The sequence below is a fragment of the Ovis canadensis genome, chromosome X (assembly GCF_042477335.2).
Source record: "Ovis canadensis isolate MfBH-ARS-UI-01 breed Bighorn chromosome X, ARS-UI_OviCan_v2, whole genome shotgun sequence".
NCBI classification, from domain to species: domain Eukaryota; kingdom Metazoa; phylum Chordata; class Mammalia; order Artiodactyla; family Bovidae; genus Ovis; species Ovis canadensis.
The window spans coordinates 56,803,683-56,827,742 of record NC_091727.1 but is presented as its reverse complement, the minus strand read 5'-3'; the positions used below and the strand labels follow the sequence as shown (position 1 = coordinate 56,827,742).

The 24,060-nt window shown below is 40.6% G+C and overlaps 1 protein-coding gene across 5 annotated transcripts in view; it reads left to right on the top strand.

Annotated features, from left to right (window-relative positions):
* Positions 1-24,060, top strand: part of CLCN5 (chloride voltage-gated channel 5) — a 204,479-nt gene that overhangs the window by 126,351 nt on the left and 54,068 nt on the right. The window contains exon 1 of one of the 5 annotated variants that reach the window (XM_070291698.1): positions 5,542-5,597. The exons of the other annotated variants lie outside the window; for them this stretch is intronic. The gene's annotated coding sequence lies outside the window, so the exon portion shown is untranslated. Of the gene's footprint in view, positions 1-5,541; positions 5,598-24,060 lie in introns of those variants that run through there. 5 annotated transcript variants of the gene reach the window in all.

Genomic DNA, 24,060 nt, shown 5'->3' with positions numbered 1-24,060 from the left:
TTGTGCGTGGTGATGAGTATACATGTACATGCTGGGGAGGAGGGCACAGTCTGTTAAAAGCATGTAGTGATGCCTTGTGGGGATGGGTCCATGAGAATTAAATATGTACATCTGCACATGTACAGGGTGCCAGCACCAGTGCTTTCTGCTCTGTTTCTCCTCTCCTCCTTTGTGCAAAAGTGAGAGTTCCTTCTAAATGCTGTGCCCTGGGGTGGAGATCCTTGAGGGTGAGCCTGCTCTGCGTGGAGCAGGACAGGTGATCTGGCTGTTACCTCTCAGCTACTTGCTGCATGCTTGCCTGCCGTCTGTCCCTCATTCATTCTTTCCTTCCACAAATAATATTTATGAGGCACTGTGCGACAGACTTGGCCCCTGTCCTCCTGGATCTTCCAGTCCAGAGAGGAAAGTAGACGTTCTCATCACCCATCACCGCTGCATGTACTCAGGGTGAGCAGCCATGCAGGGGACTTACCTGCCCTACCCCACCCCCCCCCCCCAGCTTACTAACAAGTACAAAACTTCTCGTCCTCTGTTGCACTGATCCAGGCAGGAGCACCTTCTCTTCAATTCAATCCTATGTAAATGCAGTGGGCAGGAATGGTGAACCTCCTTGTTAAACATACATGCAAGGTATGCAGGTGCTGGAATCATCTGTTCTGGCTCCCCCTCTCTAATCCTTGCTACCTGGGTGAGAGTGCTTTCTGAATGCAATGCACCTGGGCAAGGATTCTGAGAGAGGGAGCACCATCTTCGCCTAGAACAAAGCATCTCTGTGTCCTCCTACTTGGTCCCTCCCCCCCCATTCTACAACTACCTGCTCTAGCTCAAGTGTGGTGCTGAGCAATCAACCCATGAGAAAATGCACTGCATCTGGTCCTTCCCTGCAGGTTGGAGAATGGACCCCCTTTCTTTCATCATGCCCACATGTCGTCAGGGTGGGCAGGCTGCACATTGGAAATTGACATAGCTGCCCTACATCCTGGTCACAGACAGATGTGTGTAGGAGAATCTTTGAAGCCTCAGTACAGTTCCACACAAAGGCACTGTGTGCAGAAGAGGGGCCTGACTGGGTGCATACACATAAACACGTACCACAGGGTGGGCCCCCGCTGGGTGCATCCCTCTCCCTTGTTCACTCTGGGAGCTGGTGCTGTCTTGAATCACTGCCACTGTTTGGGACTCCAAGGCAAGGAGCCTTGTCTACATGTAGGAGGACAGAGCAGCAACCTTTCATCCTTATTTCCCTTCTTCCCCAAGATATTTGAGTGTCTCCTCGATGCCAGATACTATCTCTTCACAGAGGATGTAGCAGGGGTCAAAATGGACACAGTTGTTACCCTTATATTCTGGTGGGTGACTGACAAACACACCAACACATGGATGCTACACACGAATAGGCCACTGTTCAGAGGAATGGAGTAGATCTCTGTGGTTCCTGCTGCCTGATCTATAGACCCAAACATATGCAGGATATGCCAGAACGAGATTTGTCAACACCCCAGCTCCCAGACACACTTAGTGACATGGACCTATGTGCAGAGACTCCTGCTTACATCAAGGGCAGGAGAAATAGGCTGTAATGCTGTCCCACTGCCTCCCAAGCATGTAGACCCACCAACTTTCCTAACCTCCTATGGATAGGACTCAATGATGGAGGCCTTCTCACTGCTGCTCCCATTTGTACTGCTGTGTGGGAGAGAGCCTGTCTTTCCCTTTCTGTAGGATCACGTGTGAACACACTGGATGCACACACACACACACACACACACTGATAGACTAGATCTGAAGAGCCCTGAGCTTCCTATTCAGCTCCCTCTCTCATTCTCAGTACTTGGGGACAGATGCTGTCCCAGTTCATTGCTATTGTATAAAATTTCATAGAGAGGTAATCTCATCTGTGTTTAAAATAGTAGAGAGTCTTTACATCTGCTATCCCATTCTTTCATCTGTCTCATGTCCTTTTAGAGTGGTGGCTCTCAAAGTGTAGTCCCTAGGCCAGGAGCATAAGTATCACCTGGAACACTGTTAGAAATGCAAATTCTTGGGCCCCCTCCCTGAACTGCTAAATTACGGACCACAGCCATGTGTATTCTCACAAGCCTTCTCACTGGCTCTGATGTTCGCTCAACTTTGAGTCACTGATTTAGTGGAAGTGCTGGGGATGCAGTGGCACGCAAGTCAGCCTCCTCTGAGGGACTTAACGTGTAGAGGGTGGGAGGGAACATGATTCCCCATTTCTTATGCATGTGCCCAGTGTTGCACCCCTGCGAGCTGTGGCAGAGGTACATCTGCTCACAACTCTCCCCACCTTCGAGAGCCACACACTTGGTGAGCATATGAGGTTAAGCGAGGTTAAGCGAACTCGCAGCCAAGACCATGTCAGGGAAGACCCTTATCATTACTTTTCAGGGTATGCAATTAACACAACACATGCGCACATGCATACACACACACTATGTGTAGAAGAATGAACTGCTCCTTCTCCAGTACCCATTGCATATCGGAGCTGTGAATGCTCAAAGCACCTCCTATGTGCATGGATTACAGGAGAGGAGAGCCCTGCCATCAAGTGCCTTCTGCCAAACAATCCAATCAGCATATGTGTATGTACTGATGACTTTTTGTGTGTCATGCACTGGGCTGGGAGCATCCTGCTCAATATGAGATAGCTTCTCTCCTTACAGAACTTCTTGTCTGGTGGAGATGTGGGCTGAATGAACTTCCCTAAGCCTAGAGAAGAGGAATGCAGGGTATGCCAGGAATTGAGGCCTCTCATTGTTTACATGCAGATCCACACAGATACACCTAGAGACACATTTCTGCACAAAACTCAAGAGGTAGGAGAGAGGCTTTGTTCATATCTACACTTGTCTGCAGAAGCGTGCACTTCTTTGTTGTGTGCATGCTCTCAAAAGCACATATGGGGTACAGGTGCCTCGACTGGATTTTCATTTCCACTCTGTCTTCTTGCATCCCAGACTGAGTGTAGGGCAGTGGGCTTGTGCACGGGTATGAGATTGAGGGACTTCCCTGGTGGCCCAGTGGTTAAGAGCCTGCACTTCCAATGCAGGAGGCACAGGTTTGATCCTGGGTCAGGGAACTAAGAGCCCACATGCCATGTGGTGCAGCCAAAAAATTAAAAAAAAAAAAAAGGAGGATGTGAGATTGGGAGCCTGAGATTGAAGCCTCTCCAGCATTTGGCCTACCTGTGCTTTGCTGATCTTTCAGTCAGTTAATTGTTGTTGTTTATTAAATAAGTTTAACAATTCTTCATTTATATTTACTTTTGATTACACTGGCCCTGTGTCCCTGCACGTGGGCTTTCTCTAGTTGCGGTGGGAGGGGTCACTCTTGTGGCCTGCGGGCTTCTCACCGTGATGGCTTCTCTTGCTGCAGAGCACAGGCTCTAGGCGCATGGGCTTTAATAGTTGTGGCTCTTGGGCTTAGTTGCTCCACAGCATGTGGAATCTTCCCAGACCAGGGATCAAACCCACATACTCTGCATTGGCAGGCAGATTCTTATCTACCGTACCACCAGGGAAGTCCATCAGTCAGTTATTGATGTGTGCATTTCTTTGTCTATCCGTTTAACACATTAACTGAGCTCCTGTTCTTTGGGGATGCCATGGTGACCTAGCCAGTCAGGGACACCAACTTCACTGCCTAGCGGATCCTGGAACAGTCAGCTTTCTCATGACAGTGCCTGTGGATACATGGGCTTGGGGTGGGAACTACAGTTCCCTTTATCCCCTCACACAGGTGTACCTGTGGTGTGCATGGCTGAGCCTTCTGCTCAGCTCCCCCTTTCCTTTCCTTGTGCCCTAAATGTGAGTGCTAGCATAGCGCAGCACACCTCCTCTAGCTCCACAGGTGGGCCCTTTCCTGCAGGTGGAAGGACAAAGCACCTGTGAATCTTCTGGCCTCCCTTCCCCAGGTATTTATTGAGCAAGGTGCTGCTACTAGGCCAGGCAATGGGCATATGAAGGACACAAGAGGGATGTGGTCCTTATCTCGAAGGATATGTGTAGGAGAGTGGACTTCTATGCCATCTAATATCCTGCATATGCTGAGTTCAGTTGTGTGGCAGAATGGAGCTTTTTAAAATTTTGTATTTGTTTTTAATTGAAGGGCTAATTGTTTTACAATGTTGTGTTGGTTTCTGCTGTACATCAGCATGAATCAGCCATAGGTATACATGTGTCCCCTCCCTCTTGAACCTCCCTCCCACCTTCCACCCCTTTCTACCCCTCTAGGTAGTTACAGAGCAGAATGGGGCTTTTTAGGAATCCCCCTTCTAGTGCTCACAGTGTGCATACTTCTCCTTCCTGCTCTCACACTGACCCAGCCTTGTCTGCATTGAGAGCAGTGGGTGCTTGAGCCTTCTACCCTGCCCACCCCTCTAATCCTTGCTCTCTGGGTGCTAGTGCTGTCTCCATGCGATGCACCTGGACAAGGATTCAGAGAGGGTGGGCTGAACTGCACCAAGGACAGAACCCATATGTCCTCACTCTTTCCCTCCTTCATTCCCTTTTCCCCTCCCTTCCTGCTTCCTTTTCTCCCTCCTTCCCTTCTGTCTTCCAGTAAGAGTTTTTTTTTCTCTTATTTTCTTTTTTTCAGTAAGAGTTTTTAAGTGACTGGTGGGTACTGGAAAAGCACGGGAGAACAGGATAGATAGGGATTTGGGCTCTCTGTCTGGTGGGCTCATCTGTATTCTAGAAGAAATGTCCTTATTAAATATGTGCTCAGGTGCAGAGAGTGTTAGAGAGTGGGTGTTTTCTGTACTCCCTTCCTGCCTTCTTCTCTACACGCAGCAGCAGGCAGGTACCAGAGCCTTTGTACCCTCTCGACCTCCCTCCTTCTCTCCCTTTCAGCCTAGGAGTGAGTACTATCTCAAGTGTTGTCAGAGCTCTGTTCTAGTCAGAGCTTTGAAAAGAGGGAGCCCCGCCTACATGGGGCAGGCCTGAGTGCATTCTGTGTCTCTTTTCACCTTCCTGAATATTTATGGAGTTTCTGCCATGTGTCAGGTACTGTGTTGAGGATCCAGTAAGGAACCAGGCAGGCAGAATTACAGGATGTGCCCTCTGGTGGGCATCTTTAGGAGAAACCCAGGTCCACAATACAGATGGGCGCAAATGTCGAGAGTGCCAAAGAGTGAACCTAGCTATTTCCCCCCATCCATGGAGGGCACCCTCACCCACTGCCCTCTGAGGATGGAGAGATGTGCACGATTGTCGAGAAGCTTCCTGCCTACAGGATGTGTAGGAGTTTGCACTCATAAGTTGTCCCTGATCTTCCAGGACCTGCAGATAGGACTGTGAGCTTCCTTAAGATGCCTACTTCATACTGTGCTTGGATTGGATGTGGGTAAAGGGCAGGGGACTCTTCTTACTGTTCATCTTATATGCACAGCATGCAGTATGGGGATGAGAACAGCCTAGATCTTAATATTACTGTACTATTTCCATCTCTCTCTCTTTCCTTTTTTGTCTCCCCTAGGGTGTGTAGGTGTATGTTTGAATTTACTCCATCTTTCCTGTCTCTGGTACCTGGGCCTAAGTATTCTCACTGTAGAGCTCCAATACAAGGATTCTAAGAGGGTGAGTCTTAGCACATATATGTGGAATCCAGAAAGATGGTATTGCTGAACATATTTGAAGGGCAGTAGTGGAGATACAGACATAGAGAACAGACTTGTGGACAGTGGGGAAAGAAGAGGGTGGGATGGATTGGCAGAGTAGCATGGAAATGTAGACATTACCATATGTAACATAGATAGCCTGTGGGAATTTGCTGCATAGTGCAGGGAACTCAAACCTGGTGCTCTGTGACAATCTAGAGGGGTGGAATGTGGTTAGAGGTGGGAGAGAGGTTTATGAGGGAGGGGATGTATGTATACCTATGGCTGATTCATGTTGATGTATGGCAGAAACCAACACAATATTGTAAAGCAATTATCCTCCAATTAAAAATAAAGTTAAGAAAGAAAAGTGTGCATTGTGATCATATAGGAGGACCATTCAGCTTTCCATCACTTCCCTCAGATTTGGTCACTCTTCGAGCAGTTATTTAGGAAGCGTTTATAATGTGCCCGCTACTATGCTGGTTGCTAGAAAAACTGTGCTAAACATGATAGACAACACTGGATGTTTGGCCTTGTGGACACATATTGGGGTTTCTTAGAAACTTTTTGTATGTTCTCCATCCACCTTTTGACTGTACATGTTTAGGTTTCCCCTGTATTTCAGTCAGTAAAAATATCTACCTGCAATGTGGGAGACCTGAGTTCAATTCCTGGGTTGGGAAGATCCCCTGAAGAAGAAATTGACAACCCACTCCAGTATTCTTGCCTGGAGGATCCTGTAGACAGAGGAGCCTGGCAGGCTACAGTCCATGGGGTCTCAAAGGGTTGGACACAACTTAGTGACTAAAGCACCACCACAACCACGTTTGAGTGTAGAGAGAAGCAGAGGGTATTGTGCCAGAGTTCAGAATTGGTGTCAGTTGCACATTTTGTCTCCTGGAAATGAGGGGACAGTCTAGTGAGTCACACTGTCTGGGATCAATCTTTAAGAGAAAAGAGGGAGGGGATGGAGAATGCAGATTTAGTCCAGCATCTTTAGGTGGTCTTAGGAGTATTCTCCAGTGTACTCTCTACTTCAACTAGGCCAATCTATTCATTCCTACCTTCCTTTTTTTTTAATATACTTATTTTTTATTGAAGGATAATCATTCTACAAAATTTTGCTGTTTTCTGTCAAACCTCAACATGAATCAGCCATAGGTATACATATATCCCCTCCCTTTTGAATCTCCCTCCCATCTCCCTCCCCATTCCACCCCTCTAGGTTGATAGGGAGCCCCTGTTTGAGTTTCCTGAGCCATACAGCAAATTCCCATTGGCTATCTTTTATATATGGTAATGTAAATTTCCATGTTATTCTTTCCATACATCTCACCCTCCCATTCCCTCTCCCCATGTCCATAAGTCTGTTCTCTATGTCTGTTTCTCCATTGTTACCCTGTAAATAAATTCTTCAGTACCACTTTTCTAGACCCCGTATATATGTGTTAGAATACAGAATGTATCTTTCTCTTTCTGACTTACTTCACTCTGTATAATAGGTTCCGGGTTCATCCACCTCATTAGAACTGACTGAAGTACATTCCTTTTTTATGGATGAGTAGTATTCCATTGTGTGTATGTACCACAACTTCTTTATCCATTCATCTGTCGATGGACATCCAGGTTGCTTCCATGCTGTAGCTATTGTAAATAGCGATGCAGTGAACAATGGGATACATGAGTCTTTTTCAACTTTGGTTTCCTCAGGGTATATGCCTAGGAGTGGGATTGCTGGGTCATGGTGGTTCTATTCCTAGTTTTTTTTAAGGGATCTCCATACTGTCTTCCATAGTGGCTATATCAATTTACATTCCCACCAATAGTGCAAGAGCATTCCCTTTTCTCCACACCCTCTCCAGCATTTATTGTTTGTAGACTTTTTGATGAGGGCCATTCTGACTTGTGTGAGGTGATATCTCATTGTAGTTTTGATTTGCATTTCTCTGATAATGAGCTCCAGGAGTTTGTGATGGACAGGGAGGCCTGGCGTGCTGCAATTCATGGGGTTGCAAAGAGTCAGACATGACTGAGCAACTGAACTGAACTGAATAATGAACAATATTGAGCATCTTTTCATGTGTTTGTTAGCCATCTGTATGTCTTCTTTGGAGAAATGTCTGTTTAGGTCTTTTTCCCACTTTTTGATTTGGTGGTTTGTTTTTCTGGTATTGAGTTGTATGAGCTGCTTGTGTATTTTGGAAATTAATCCTTTGTCAGTTGTTCCATTTGCTATTATTTTCTCCCATTCTGAGGGTTGTCTTTTCACCTTGCTTATAGTTTCCTTTGCTGTGCAAAAGCTTTTAAGTTTAATCAGGTCCCACTTGTTTACTTTTGTTTTTATTTCCATTACTCTAGGACGTGGGTCGTAGAAGATCTTGCTTTGTTTTATGTCATCAGTGTTCTGCCTATGTTTTCCTTTAAGAGTTTTATAGTTTCTTGTCTTACATTTAGGTCTTTAATCCATTTTGAGTTTATCTTTGTGTATGGTGTTAGGAGGTGTCCTAATTTCATTCTTTTACATGTAGCTGTCCAGTTTTCCCAGCACCATTTATTGAAGAGGTTGTCTTTACCCTATTGTATATTCTTGCCTCCTTTGTCCAAAAAAAGGTGCCTGGGTTTATTTCTGGGCTTTCTATCTTGTTCCATTGGTCTATATTTCTGTTTTGTGCCAGTACTATACTGTCTTGATGACTGTAGCTTTGTAGTATAATCTGAAGTCAGGAAGGTGATTCCTCCAGCTCCATTCTTGTTTCTCAAGACTGGTTTGGCTATTCGGGATCTTTTGTGTTTCCATATGAATTGTGAAATTTTTTGTTCTAGTTCTGTGAAAAATGCCATTGGTAATTTGATAGGGATTGCATTGAATCTGTAGATTGCATTTGGTAGTATAGTCATTTTCATAATATTGATTCTTCCTAGGAACATGGAATATCTCCCCATCTGTTTATGTCATCTTTGATTTCTTCCATTAGTGTCTTATAATTTTCTGTGTACAGTTCTTTTTCTCCTTAGGTAAGTTTATTCCTAGATATTTAATTCTTTTTCTTGCAATGGTGAATGGGATTGATTCCTTAATTTCTCTTTCTGATATTTCATTGTTAGTTTATAGAAATGCAAGTGATTTCTGTGTATTGATTTTGTATCCTGCAACTTTGCTAAATTCACTGATTAGCTCTAGTAATTTTCTGATACTATCTTTTGGGTTTTCTATGTACAGTATCATGTCATCTGCGAACAGTGAGAGCTTTACTTCTTTTCTGACATTGATTCCTTTTATTTCTTTTTCTTCTCTGATTGCTGTAGCTAGGACTTCCAGACAGTGTTGAATAATAGTGGCAACAGTGGACATCCTCGTCATTTTCCTGATGTTAGAGGGAATGCTCTTTTAGTCTTTCACCATTGAGAATAATGTTTGCTGTAGGCTTAGCATATATGGCCTTTACTATAATCAGGTAGGTACCTTCTATGCCCATTTTTTGAAGAGTTTTATTCATAAATGGGTGCTGAATTTTGTCAAAGGCTTTCTCTGCATCTATTGAGATTATCATACAGTTTTTATCTTTCAATTTGTTAATATGCTGTATCACATTGATTGATTTGCATATGTCAAAGAATCCTTGCATCCCTGGAATAAACCCAATTTGATCCTGGTGTATGCTCTTTTTGATGTGTTGCTGAATTCTGTTTGCTAAATTTTTGTTGAGGATTTTTGCATCTACGTTCATCAGTGATACCGGCCTGTAGTTTTCTTTTTTGTGTTGTCTTCGTCTAGTTCTGGTATCAGGGTGATGGTGGCCTCATAGAATGAGTTTGGAAGTGTTCCTTCCTCTGCAATTTTTGGAAAGAGTTTTCGAAGGATAGGCATTAGCTCGTCTCTAAATATTTGATAGAATTCTCCTGTGAAGCCATCTGTTCCTGGGCTCTTGTCTTTTGGGAGATTTTTGGTCATAGCTTCAATTTCAGTGCTTGTAATTGGGTTGTTCATAATTTCTCTTTCTTCCCGGTTCAGTGTTGGAAGACTGAACTTTTCTAAGGATCTGTCCTTTTCTTCCAGGTTATCTATTTTATTGCCATATAGTTGTTCACAATAATCTTTATAATCCTTTGTATTTCTGCATTGTGTGTTATAACATTTCCTTTTTATTTCTAATTTTGTTGATTTGATTCTTATCTCTTTTTTCTTGATGAGTCTGGCTAGAGGTTTGTCAATTTTGTTTATCTTCTCAGAGAACCAGCTTTTACTTTTATTAATCTTTACTATTGTTTCTTTTATTTCTTTTTGATTTATTTCTGCTTGTATCTTTATGACTTCTTTCCACTAATTTTGAGGTTTTGTTGTTCTTCTTTTTCTAGTTGTTTTAGGTGTAACGTTAGGTTGTCTATTTGATGTTTTTCTTGTTTTTGAGGTAGGATTGTATTGCAATAAAATTCCCTCTTAGAACTGCCTTTGCTGCATCCCACAGGTTTTGAGTTGTCATGTTTTCATTGTCATTTGTTTCTAGAAATTTTTTTAATTTCCCTTTTGATTCCTTCAGTTACCTGTTGGTTATTTAGAAATGTGTTGTTTAGTTTCCATGTGTTTTTGTTTCTTACAGTTTTTTTCTTGTAATTTATATCTGGTCTCATAGCATTGTGGTCAGAGAAGATGCTTGATATGATTTCAATTTTCTTAAATTTACTGAGGTTTGATTTGTAACCCAAGATGTGGTCTATCCTGGAGAATGTTCCACGTGCCCTTGAGAAGAATGTGTATTCTTCTGCATTTGGATGAAATGTCCTGAAGGTATCAATGAGATCCATCTCATCTAATGTATCATTTAAGACTTGTGTTTCCTTTTTCTTTTTAATTAATTGATTAATTTATTTTTTGGAGGCTAATTACTTTTTTCTTGATATTTATTTTTTAAATATAAACTTATTGTTTTAATTGGAGGCTAATTACTTTACGATATTGTAGTGATTTTGCCATACATTGACATGGATTTGCCACAGGTGTACATGTGTTCCCCATCCTGAATGCCCCTCCCCCCTCCCTCCCCTTCCCATCCCTCTGGGTCATCCCACTGCACCAGCCCCTAGCACCCTGTCTCATGCCTCGAACCTGGACTGGCGATCCATTTCAGACATGATAATATACATGCTTCAGTGCCATTCTCCCAAATCATCCCACTCTCTCCCTTTCCCACAGAGTCCAAAAGACTGTTCTATACATCTGTGTCTCTTTGCTGTCTCGCATACAGGGTTATCATTACCATCATTCTAAATTCCATATCTACGTGTTAGTATACTGTATTTATGTTTTTCTTTCTGGCTTACTTCACTCTGTATAATAGGCTCTAGTTTCATCCACTTCATTAGAACTGATTCAAATGTATTCTTTTTAATGGCTGAGTAATATTCCATTGTGTATATGTACCACAGCTTTCTTATCCATTCGTCTGCTGATGGACATCTAGGTTGCTTCCATGTCCTGGCTATTATAAACGAACAAAAGAAGCAACTGACAAAGAATTAATCTCAAAAATATACAAGCAACTCATGAAGCTCAATTCCAGAAAAATAAATGACCCAATCAAAAAATGGGCCAAAGAACTAAACAGACTTTTCTCCAAAGAAGACATACAGATGGCTAACAAACACATGAAAAGACGCTCAACATCACTCATTATTAGAGAAATGTAAATGAAAACCACAATGAGGTACCATTTCATGCCAGTCAGGATGGCTGCTATCCAAAAGTCTACAAGCAATAAATGCTGGAGAGTGTGTGGTGAAAAGGGAACCCTCTTACACTGCTGGTGGGAATGCAAACTAGTACAGCCTTTATGGAGAACAGTGTGGAGATTCCTTAAAAAACTGGAAATAGAACTGACATATGTCAATGTTCATCGCAGCACTCTTTATAATAGCCAAGACTTGTGTTTCCTTATTAACTTTGTTTTGATGATCTGTCCATTGGTGTGAGTGGGGTGTTAAAGTCTCCTACTATTATTTTGTCACTGTCAATTTCTCCTTTTATGTCTGTTAGTGTTTGTCTTATGTATTGAGGTGCTCCTATGTTGGGTGCTTAGATATTTATAATTGTTATGTCTTCCTCTTGGATTGATCCCTTGATCATTATGTAGTGTCCTTATCTCCTGTAATAGTCTTTATTTCAAGGTCTATTTTGTCTGATATGAGGATTGCTACTCCAGCTTTCTTTTGCTTCCTATTTTCATGGAATATATTTTTTCATCCTCTCACTTTCAGTCTACATATGTCTTTAGGTCTGAAGTGGGTTTCTTGTAGACAATATATACATACATATACATATACATATATATATATATATATATACACACACACATATATATATATGGGTCTTATTTTTGTACCCATTCAGCCAGTCTGTGTCTTTTGGTTGGAGTATTTAATCCATTTACATTTAAAGTTGTTATCGGTATATATATGTTCCTATTGTATTTTCTTAATTGTTTGGGGTTGATTTTATAGACCTTTTGTCTTCTCTTGTATTTTTTGACTATATAAGTCCCTTTAACATTTGTTGTAAAGCTGATTTGGTGGTACTGAATTCTCTTAACTTTTGCTTGTCTGAAAAGCTTTTTATTTCTCCATCAATTTTGAATGAGATCTTTGCCAGGTACAGTAATCTTGGTTGTAGATTTTTCCCTTCAATACTTTAAATATATCCTGCCATTCCCTTCTGGCATGCAGAGTTTCTGCTGAAAAATCAGATGTTGAGCATATGGGGTTTCCCTTGTTGCTTCTCCCTTGCTGCTTTTAATATTCTTTCTTTGTGTTTAGCCTTTTTCAGTTTGATTAGTATGTGTCTTGGTGTGTTCTCCTTGGGTTTATCCTGTATGGGACTCTTTGTGCCTCTTGGACTTGATTGACTATTTCTTTTCCATGTTGGGGAAATTTTCAACTATAATCTTTTCAAAAATTTTCTCATACCCTTTCTTTTTCTCTTCTTCTTCTGGGACCCCTATAAATTCAAATGTTGGTGTGTTTGATATTGTCCCAGAGGTCTCTGAGACTGCCCTCAGTTCTTTTCATTCTTTTTACCTTATTCTGCTCTGCAGAAGTTATTTCCACCATTTTATCTTCCAGCTCACTGATTTGTTCTTCTGCTTCAGATATTCTGCTATTAATTCCTTCCAGAGTATTTTTAATTTCAGTAACTGTGATTTATTTCTGAGAGTGTTTTGCCTATATTCTCCTCTAGGAGTTTTATAGTTTCTGATCTTACATTTAGATCTTTAATCCATTTTGAGTTTATTTTTGTGTACGGTGTTAGAAAGTGATCTAGTTTCATTCTTTTACAAGTGGTTGACCAGTTTTCAACTCCAGAAAAATAAACGACCCAATCAAAAAATGGGCCAAAGAACTAAATAGACATTTCTCCAAAGAAGACATACGGATGGCTAACAAACACATGAAAAGATGCTCAACATCACTCATTATTAGAGAAATGCAAATCAAAACCACAATGAGGTACCACTTCACACCAGTCAGAATGGCTGCGATCCAAAAATCTGCAAGCAATAAATGCTGGAGAGGGTGTGGAGAAAAGGGAACCCTCCTACACTGTTGGTGGGAATGCAAACTAGTACAGCCACTATGGAGAACAGTGTGGAGATTCCTTAAAAAATTGCAAATAGAACTACCTTATGACCCAGCAATCCCACTGCTGGGCATACACACCGAGGAAACCAGAATGGAAAGAGACACATGTACCCCAATGTTCATCGCAGCACTGTTTATAATAGCCAGGACATGGAAACAACCTAGATGTCCATCAGCAGATGAATGGATAAGAAAGCTGTGGTACATATACACAATGGAGTATTACTCAGCAGTTAAAAAGAATTCATTTGAATCAGTTCTGATGAGATGGTTGAAACTGGAGCCAATTATACAGAGTGAAGTAAGCCAGAAAGAAAAACACCAATACAGTATACTAACACATATATATGGAATTTAGGAAGATGGCAATGACGACCCTGTATGCAAGACAGGAAAAAAGACACAAATGTGTATAACGGACTTTTGGACTCAGAGGGAGAGGGAGAGGGTGGGATGATTTGGGAGAATGGGAGTTCTAACATGTATACTATCATGTAAGAATTGAATCGCCAGTCCATGTCTGACGTAGGGTGCAGCATGCTTGGGGCTGGTGCATGGGGATGACCCAGAGAGATGTTGTGGGGAGGGAGGTGGGAGGGGGGGGTCATGTTTGGGAACGCATGTAAGAATTAAAGATTTTAAAATTAAAAAAAAAAAGAAAAAAAAACAAACATAAAAAAAAATTTTCAGTAACTGTGTTGTCTCTGTATGTTTATTCCTTAATTCTTCTGAATCTTTGTTAATTGATTCTTGCATTTTCTGCATTTTGTTTTCAAGGTTTTTAATCATCTTTACTATCATTATTCTGAATTCTTTTTCAGGTGGTTTGCCTAGTTCCTCTTCATTTATTTGGACTTCTGTGTTTCTAGTTTGTTCCTTCATTTGTGTAGGATTTCTCTGCCTTTTCATCATTTTTTAACTTACTGTGTTTGAGGTCTCCTTTTCCCAGGCTTCAAGGAAACTTGAATTCTTTCCCTGAGGAAGGTGGAAGTCTTTCTTCCTTTTGGTTTCTGCCCTCCTAACGTTGGTCCAGCAGTTTGTGTAAGCTTCATATAGGGTGAGATTTGTGCTGAGTTTTTGTTTGTTTACTTGTTTTTCCTCTGATGAGCAAGGCTGAGTGAGGTGGTAATCCTGTCTGCTGATGCTTGGGTTTATATTTTTGTTTTGTTTGTTGTTTAGACCAGGTGTCCCCCACAGGGTGCTACTGCTGGTAGGTTGATACTGGGTCTTGTATTCAAGTGGTTTCCTTTGTGTGAGTTCTCACTATTTGATACTCCCTAGGGTTAGTTCTCTGGTAGCCTATGGTCTTGGAGTCTCACAGCTTAATCTCTGGTCAGGAATCTTTGTTCTACAGATAGTTTGTTATGGCATTAAGTGAGATTAAAACAAATATGCAAAAACAAGAAGCCAAAGATGAACCCCAGACAAATGGCAGTTACAAAATCAGGCAAATAATAATTAAAATAATGGAATATACACATATACATATACACCCATGAGCAAAGTCAAAACAGTCCAACAAAAATACAGTAGATTGACCAGCAAACAAAGGAAGTCAAATTAAAACAAAACTAACTAAAGCACAAACTGGAAAACAAAACTAAAGCAAGGTGCCAAGTGGGGAATAAAGCAATGCAAAGAAAACTAACAAATATGTTGAGTGGAAAAGAGAGAAAGAAAAGTAAGAAAGAATAGATATGCAAGGTTAAATAGAGGTAGATGAAGGTTTATATACATTAAAGATTAACTGTAAAGGGAAAAGAACAGTAGGAAAGGCAAATAAAGGAATAAATGTAGAAAAAATATAATAGATTTTAAAAATTAAAATTATAAAAATGAAAAGAAAAAAAAAACAGAAGAAAAAGAAAAAAGGGGAAAAAAAGAAGAAAACTCCACAGAACTACACAAGCCAAACATAGAAACAGAGGTTTATAACAACAACAAAAAGTGTGACTGAATATACACATATACATATACACACATAAGCAAAATCAAAACAGTCCAACAAAAAGAAAGTATAATAGATTGACCCGGTAAACAAAGGGAAGCAAAAATTATATCTACCAGAACAAAACTAACTAAAGCACAAACTGGAAAACAGTTTCTACAAACTGGAAAACAAAAGCAAGGTGCCAATTGGGGAATAAAGCAATGAAAATAAAACTAACAAATATGTTGAGAGGAAAGGGGAGAAAGAAAAGAAAGAAAAAATAGATATGCAAAGTTAAATAGAGGTAGATAAAGAAGATTTATAAACATTAAAGATTAAGTGCAAGGGGGAAAGACCAGTAGGAAAAGCAAACAAAGGAATAAATGTAGGAAAAAAAATAATGGGCTTAAAAAATTAAAAATTAAAACAGAAAAAAGAGAGAGAAAAAAGTAAAACTCCACAGAATTGCAAAAGCCCAACATAGAGGTAGAGGTTTATAACAACAACAACAAAAAATGTGACTGAGAGAAAAAAAGCTCAAAAGCTTAATTGTATTTCTTAGTGCCAATAAAATTGACAACTAAACAATGGGGGGCGGGGGGAGGGAAAAAAGAAGAAAATCCAAAAGAATCTACAGAACAAGTCAAAAAATAAAAATAATAAATGTTCTTTTTGAGTCACTGCTGTCAAGAGTCCTTTCCCTCGCTGGGAGTCCACCTTACCTCCCTAGGATGTCCTCCAACACTGTGCTGATCTCTGAACCTGCTATGGGGGAAGCTCAGGTTCTAATCTGGTCTTACTCCTGTGTGTTCTTGCCTTCAATGTCCACAGCTATCAGAACTAGTGCGTTTTCTTTTGTGGGAGCTCTCAGTGTTTTTATATATTCTATAGACACTGAGTCTGCCTAGTTGATCCTGTGGATTTAATCTGAAGCTTGTACAGCTGGTGGGAAGGTTTTGGGCCTTCTTCCTTAGCAACACTTCCCCTGGGTTTCAATTGAGATTTTATTTCCACCTCTACATGTTGGTTGTCCACTGGGGTTTGCTCCTGAGGCTGCTCTGGAGAACTTGGGTTTGCCCCTGTGAGGGCCAGGTGTGGAAGTGGTGCAGCTGCTTGGGTTGCAGGGGTTCTGGCAGCACAAGGTACTCACAGGGCTTGGCGGCCAGGGCAGCAGGAAATACAGTGCTCTAGAAGGTTATGGCAACCAGTATTGGCCAATACACTCCAGTATTCTTGCTTGGAGAACCCCCCTCTGATAGAGAAGCCTGGCAGGCCACAGTCTACAGCGTTGCAAAGAGTCAGACACAACTGAAGTGATCCTGTGCACATAGATGCAAGACTTATTTTGCCTGTGGCAGCTCTGCCCCAGTGAGAGTTGAGTGTGAAGGTGGTGTAGCTGCTTGGCTTGCAGGGACCCGGCTGGCACTAAGTGTGCAGGGACACAGACTGCCTCCTCTTCAGGAGTTGTGGCCCTATCAGAGTCTTTTTTCCAGCCTCTTGTAGCTGGCAATCAGAAGGCCGCTTTGGCAAGTCTTTCTCTGTAGCTCCACCTGTTTGGGCACTTAGAGGGCTCCTTTGCCTGGGGTCCTTCTCTGTTGTTTAGCATATCAGGCACATAGAGTGGTCCCCCTGGCTGAGGTCCTACTCTGTAGATTGGTGCATCAAACACTTAAAGGGGCACCCTGGGTGGGGTCCTACTCTGTAGTTCAGTGCTCAGGCATTTGCTGGGCCAGCCTCCCTATCGTTCAGCTGCCAATGCTGTGTTGTGCGGAGTAAGAGGCTGTGGTGATGGCTCCACCCGCTACACGTGACTCAGCAGTATTGCCTTGCTTCCATGGCTGCCTGGCTTTCCTCCACTGGCATTTCCCATCACAGTCTCCTCCCTCACATCCCCTTGATCCATCTCTCTACAGTCAATAGCAGCCCTCACCCTGGGATTGCTCCACAATACCTAAACTCCAGCTCCCAGCCACCGCACCTTCCAGGGGACCAGCGTTCCTATCTGGGGTATGTATGGCTGCGGCAAGGACTGTCTGATTCTCATTCCATTTAGGCTGCTGTTTCATATCAGCTGTTTCAGCCTTAAATGTTTCTCCTCTGACTCAGACAATTGCCCCATGTGGGGATCGGACCTCTGCTTCAGTTCCCCTACCTGCAAAGGGCAGGTCGAGTCCTACTAACACTTCTGTTTTTTCCCCCTAGTTCCTTTATCCTACTGAGTTTTGCGTGGTTCTATATATTCTTTTCCACTGGTCAGTTACTCCTGTTTGCTCTCAGCTGGTGTTCTGCATGCACTTCTGTGTCTGAAGGTGTATTCTTGATGTATCCATGGAGAGAGATGTATTCCATGTCCACCTACTCCTTTGCCATCTTGTTCTCCCATTCCTACCTTTCTTAATGCCTTTGTCCATTACAGATTTATGATTTTAGGTCAGTATAGCAATATGAGAGAAAGGATGTGATAAGACTAGACAAATACTACCTTTCAATCTTCTTACTCAAGTTTTTAAACAGGTGGGACTTGTTCTCTCTCCCAACCTTGTCTAATATACTCTGCAAAAAAAGGCTCAACGTGTTTTATATGTGCCCTCTAATTTTTGTGTGCCCTATAGCCCTATTTTGGGGACTCCTTGGCCTCGCTTTTCTTTTTCTCAGACTTTATATTTTTCTATGCACAGGGCCAGCAGCATCAGCATTCCCTGGGACCTCATTAGGAAATCTAATGGTCAGGTCCCACCTCAGCCTTAAAGGAATCAAAAGTTGGGGGTGAGGTCAGGTAGGGGGCCTAGCAGTCTTTGTTTTAATGAACCTCCAGGGGATTCTGATGCACTGTGAATTTGGAGAATTGGTTTAAATAACTTTAATAGAGATTTCTGTGTTCCACAGGATGATTTTTAAGAGTAAAAGTTTCCTTATGCATAAACTGCCCATTTAGTCTACTTTGTTGTTTTTTTTAAACTTAATAGATCTTTTTTTTTTAAGTGGTTTCAGGTTTACAGAAAAATTGAGCAGAAAGTACAGAAAGTTCCCATATACTTTCCCCACCTCAGTTTCCTCTATTACTAATATCTTGCTGTTAATATAGTACACTTGTTATACTTGATGGGCCAATATTGCTATGTTATTATTAACTAAAGTCCAGAATTTCCCTGATAATTTCCCTGATAGTTCACTTGGTAAAGAATCCGCCTGCAATGTGGGAGACCTGGGTTCGATCCCTGGGTTGGGATGATGAGAAGGGAAAGGCTACCCACTCCAGTATTCTGTCCTGGAGAATTCCATGGACTGTATAGTCCATGAAGACTGTATAGTCCATGGGGTCACAAAGAATCAGACATGACTAATCCACTTTCACTTTTAACAAAGTCCAGAGTTTACCTTAGGGTTCCCTCTTTGTGTTTCATATTCCATGGGTTTGAACCAATGTACCATGATTAGGGTGTCATACAGAATATCTTCACTGCCCTAAAAATCCTCCGTGCTCTGCCTGTTCATTACTCCCTCTTCCCATACCCCTGACAGCCACTGGTCATTTTACTGTCTCCACAGTTTTGCCCTTTCCAGAATGTCATATAGTTGGAATCATACAGTATATAGCCTTGTCCAAATGGCTTCTTATACTTCTTTTAGAATACCTCTGTATCTTTGGGTGACTTGATAGTTCATTAATTTTTTTCACTAAATAATATCCTATTTTAAAGTTAATAATATCCCATTTTCCCATTACTATGGTTTGTCTATCCTTTCACCTACTGAAGAACATCTTGGTTTTTCCTGGTTTTGGCAATTATGTGTAAAGCTGCTATAAACATCTGTGTGCAGGTTTTGGTGTGGATGTAAATTTTCAAACCTTTTGGATAAACACCAAGGTGCATGATTGCTGAATCGTATAATAAGAGTATGTTTAGTTTTGTAAGAAATCGTCAAATGGTCTTCCAAAGTGAGTGTGCTATTTTGCATTCCCACCAACAATGAAGGAGAGTTCCTGTTGCAAAAAGTTATATTTTACTACATATGACTTAATTCATTTTGTATCTTTCCATGGTCAGAAATAACTTTGTCTATCTACCACATCTGGGATGAATATAATATTCTATGTTCTTTTTAAAATCAACTCTAAAGATTTTCACTTGTAACTTATTGTAGTATGGTTTATGTTATAATTGTATATTGTTTTCCATTTTGATATCTAGCAATTCCTCAACTGTTTACTAAAAAGTGATTGAATCTGTTCTTATATTTGTTTTTGCTTGCTTTGCATTACTTTTGATTTATCATTTAGTAAGTTTTAGAAACAGAATATATCCATTTATAGAATCTCTATTCTTAATCCAGTGCTGTAAAGTTTTGGTGATTGTTTCTTTGTACAAGATTAAATGCTGATGGGTTGTTTGCTATATTTACTTTTAAGGAAATATATATGCTAGTAACCATGCCTACTTATTCTTCCAGGTGAAGTTCTCTATCAATCTTTCAAGTTATCTAAAGAATGCCATGGGGACTCTAGATTAATATATAGTTGTAATACAATTCAGAATTCAAATTAGTGTCTGTTTCATTCTTACTGTATTTAAACTTTCCATCTAAGAACATGATGCATGTCGATTTATGTCATTCTTTTTTCCCTCATACTTGGATTTTATAAATTTTAAGGTAATATTTTGTTTCAAGATTATGTATCTATCATAAATAGATTTCAGCAGTAAAGAATCTGCCTGTGATGCAGAAGATACAGGAGACCTGGGGTTCAGTCCCTGTGTAGGGAAGCTCCCCTGGAAAAGGGTGTGGCTACCCACTCCAGTATTCCTGCCTAGAGAATCCCATGGACAGAGAAGCCTGGTGGGCTACAGTCCATAGGGTCGTAGACAATCGGACACAACAGAAGCAAGTGAGCATGCAGCACATTGTGTTTCAAGATTATGTCTCTATCATAAATAAATTATTATATTTTCTAGTTCTATGATAGTTCATGGGAATGCAGTTGTTTTGATTACCTTGTAATTTCTAAATTCATTTGTAACTTTTAGTTATTTTTAGCTAATATTCTTAGGGTTGTATAAATTTCCATTCATGCAATCCAAACATCAAAATTGGATATGTATTCCTTTCCTATATACATTCTTTACTTTTTTCCTTTTAAAGTTTTATTTTACCATGTTAAATATACTAGGTAGCAGGAGGCATCATTGTCTTCCTGTATTAAGGGGAATGAGATTTTGCTTCTTGGTTTTAATTTAAATATTCTGTATCATGTTAAGAAACAAACTTCCCTCCTGGAATATTTTTAAAAATATTTCAATCTGGAATAAATATAATTTTTTTAAAAATACATTCTTGACATCTGTTGAGATGATTATGGCCTTTTTAAAATCTATTAATCTGGTAAATGATGTTGATAGATCCCTTGTGGTATCAATCTTGTGTACTTAGAATAAACTCTCCTTATTTACAGTAGGCAAACCTTTCAGTGTAATGCTATATTCAGTTTCTTAAAGTTTATTTGGTGCTTTATGCATATATTCCAAAGTGAGAGTGATCTATAAATTTTAACTGTTGTCTCAAGGACAAGTGGCAGGCTCTTGTCCTTGACCTTCTAGCTATCTTGTTTGTCACTCTCTTGAAAGTCTTCCTCTTACAGGGTTCTATGGTATTTGAAGAATCTCTGTGGGAATTCCCTGGTGGTTCAGTGGTTAGGACTCTGCAATTTCACTGCAGGGGGCACAGCTTCCATCCTTGGTTGGGGAACTAAGATCCCAAGCCTCATGGTGGTGGTATTAGTCACTCAGTCATGTCCGACTCTTGCAACCACAGATTGTACCCCACCAGGCTCCTCTGTCCATGGAATTCTCCAGGCAAGAATACTGGAGTGGATTGCCATTTCCTTTTCCAGAGGATCTTCCTGACCCAGGGATTGAACTCAGGTCTCCTGGATTGCAGACAGATTTTTTTCCTGTCTGAGCTACAGGGAAGTCTAAGCCTTATGGCACAGCCAGAAAACAAAACAAAACAAAACAGAATCTTTGAGAAATGCTAACAGAAGGTAGCATGTTACTGTTTCAATTTTAATTTCTCATTTTTAAAGCCCCTTTAATAAATTATTTACTTACCAATATCTTATGCCCTTTCTTCTGTTGGGATTCAGTTGCAATAATTTGAACAATCTCTTCATATATATATATAAGCTATTTGTCCTTTGGAAAAGTATTTATAGAAAGTACTAGTTTGTTGTTTACTTCACTTCCACTTCCTTCATCTATCAGCATGGTCTCATCTGACTGTTTTGTCCTCTTCTTCCTTCTTAGCAATCATGAGTGTTGCCCAAGTATGGTTTATCCATTCTGTGTTTTTTCTCTCCTTTAACAATTCTCAAAGAGTGGTCTGGGCTTCCTGAGCCCAAGAGGTCTACAGAGGGGTAGCCAGTCAAAACTATTTTCATATTAATATTAAGACCCTCTTTCCCCTTTTCATTCTCATTTCCTCAAGAATGTTCAGTGGAGTTTTCTAGAGGTTGTATGACAGGTTCCCATGTCATTGCTCTGATGGCAAATTGGATATGTGTCCTCTTAAGGCAAACATTAAAAATATTTATGGAGGACTTCCCTGGTGGTCCAATGGCTAAGACTCCATGTTCCCAATTCAGGGGACCCAGATTCGATCTCTGGTCAGATAGCTAGATCCCACATGCTACAACTAAAATATCCTGCATGTTACAACTAAGACCTGGTGCAGCCAAATAAATCATACTAAAAAAAGAGGTTTGTGGGACTTCCTTGGTGGTCCAGTGGTTAGGACATTGTGGTTCCACTACGGGGGGCCTGGTCAGGGAACTAAGATCCTGCAAGCCATGTGGTGCAACCAAAAATATAAAAAAATAAATAAATTTGTAAATAAAAAATTAAAAGGATTTGCAAAATGCCTCTCACTAACTTTTTTAATATAGTTTTTCCCTCAAAGTTAATGTTAACATATTATGGGATGAGTTTGTTATATTTAAATATGTTAATAAATATTTATTTTAAATATTTCTGGGTTTGATTTCTAATTCAGTAAACATCTGTAGATATTAATAGAATCCTTATAAATAAAAGTTCTTTAGGTCCCTCAATAATTTTGAACATTATAGGGATCCTGAGACCACAAGGTTTGAGGACTGCTGTTTTATTACTGCCTGGGCTAAGTCCTGTCTTTTCTCTTAACACCTACTCATCTATGAGGATGACTCCCACGTGAAGACCACACTGTGAGAAGAAGCACTATATTTCCTCCTGGGATTTTTACTTGAAATTTTGACAGGTAGAGAAGGTGCCTTGGGCTAAGGATTGGCCCAAACCTCTGAAATAAGGCACCTCAACTAATATAATGCTAGGAAATACCTATGCTTCTTGTTTAATCAAAATTAGACAGTAGCTGTTTACTCCCTCATATGATATATATATGCTTCTTCTATCATCCTCTATTTTTTATTTACATAATAGTTTTCTATTGTTTACTTTTTAACCTTGACAATGTACTTAAGTCTCTACTGTCCTCTTAACACTTGAAAATAATTCTTGACTTTCTAATAAAGTGATATTTTTATTCTTACTTTTCCCTTTCCTACACTACCTTTATGTCCTTCTTTCATGTACTGCTTTTACTCTGACATTCTCTCCTGTAAATGCTACCCATTGTTCTAAATTATAGACTAACTGTAAAAGCTGAAAATAAACAGATATCAACAACATCAACAAAAAAGAAATAAGGCACCTCAGAAACTACTATCCAAGATTTGCATTTCATTTCTGCCTCTCAAAATAAAGTAACTAAATCAGGAATTGAAGTATAAACTAGATTATTTACTGAGTTCTGTCTTTGAGTCAAGCACTTAGTAACAAAGATTTAAGTCACTTTGTCCTCAAGTAGTTCAAAATATAGTAGGCAGAAAAAAGGTGATTTTATATATGTGCTAGTTCTTAACCACCTTCAAGGTTATTCTTAGGGATGAGTTAATGTTCTTTCTATTAATGATAAGACAATACTTGTGCTATGCTGTGCTTAGTTGCTTACTCATGTCCAACTCTTTGGGACTTCATGGACTGTAGCCCACCAGGCTCCTTTGTCCATGGGGATTCTCCAGGCAAGAATACTGGACTGGGTTGCCATTCTCTCCTCCAGAGGATCTTCCCAACCCAGGGATTGAACATAGGTCTCCCACGTTGCAGGAGGATTCTTTACCGTCTGAGCCACCAGTGAAGCCCAAGAATACTGGAATGGGTAGCCTACCCCTTCTCCAAGGGATCTTTCTGACCCAAGAATCAAGCCAGGGTCTCCTGCATTGCAGGTGGATTCTTTACCAGCTGAGCTATCAGGGAAGCCCCAAGACAATACTTACATCTTGGTAAATAGTATAATACCCCATTTAAATTCTTTGTTCCTCTTATATCCTCCCTTTCCCACATTTGTGGTACCTGGCATATATTGCTTACACAGAATGCCACGTGCAGGTAAACAGTTTTTGTTCTTGAGCAAAAATAAGAAATAGAACATTTTGTTGTTTCTTCATGCTTGTTAGCATTGGAGTATGTGGTATATTTTATATTTTTATTTGAGGGGTCATATGTATCATACTGGGGCTTCCCTGGTGGCTCAGAGGTTAAAGCATCTGCCTGAAATGCGGGAGACCCAGGTTCAATCCCTGGGTCGGGAAGATCCCCTGGAGAAGGAAATGGCAACCCACTCCAGTATTCTTGCCTGGAGAATCCCATGGAGGGAGGAGTCTGGTAATTCCATGGAGGGAGAAGCCTGGTAGGCTACAGTCTATGGGGTCGCAAAGAGTTGGACACGACTGAGCTGCTTCACATCAGTTCATGTATCATACTACTCATTGGTTTATATACTTCTT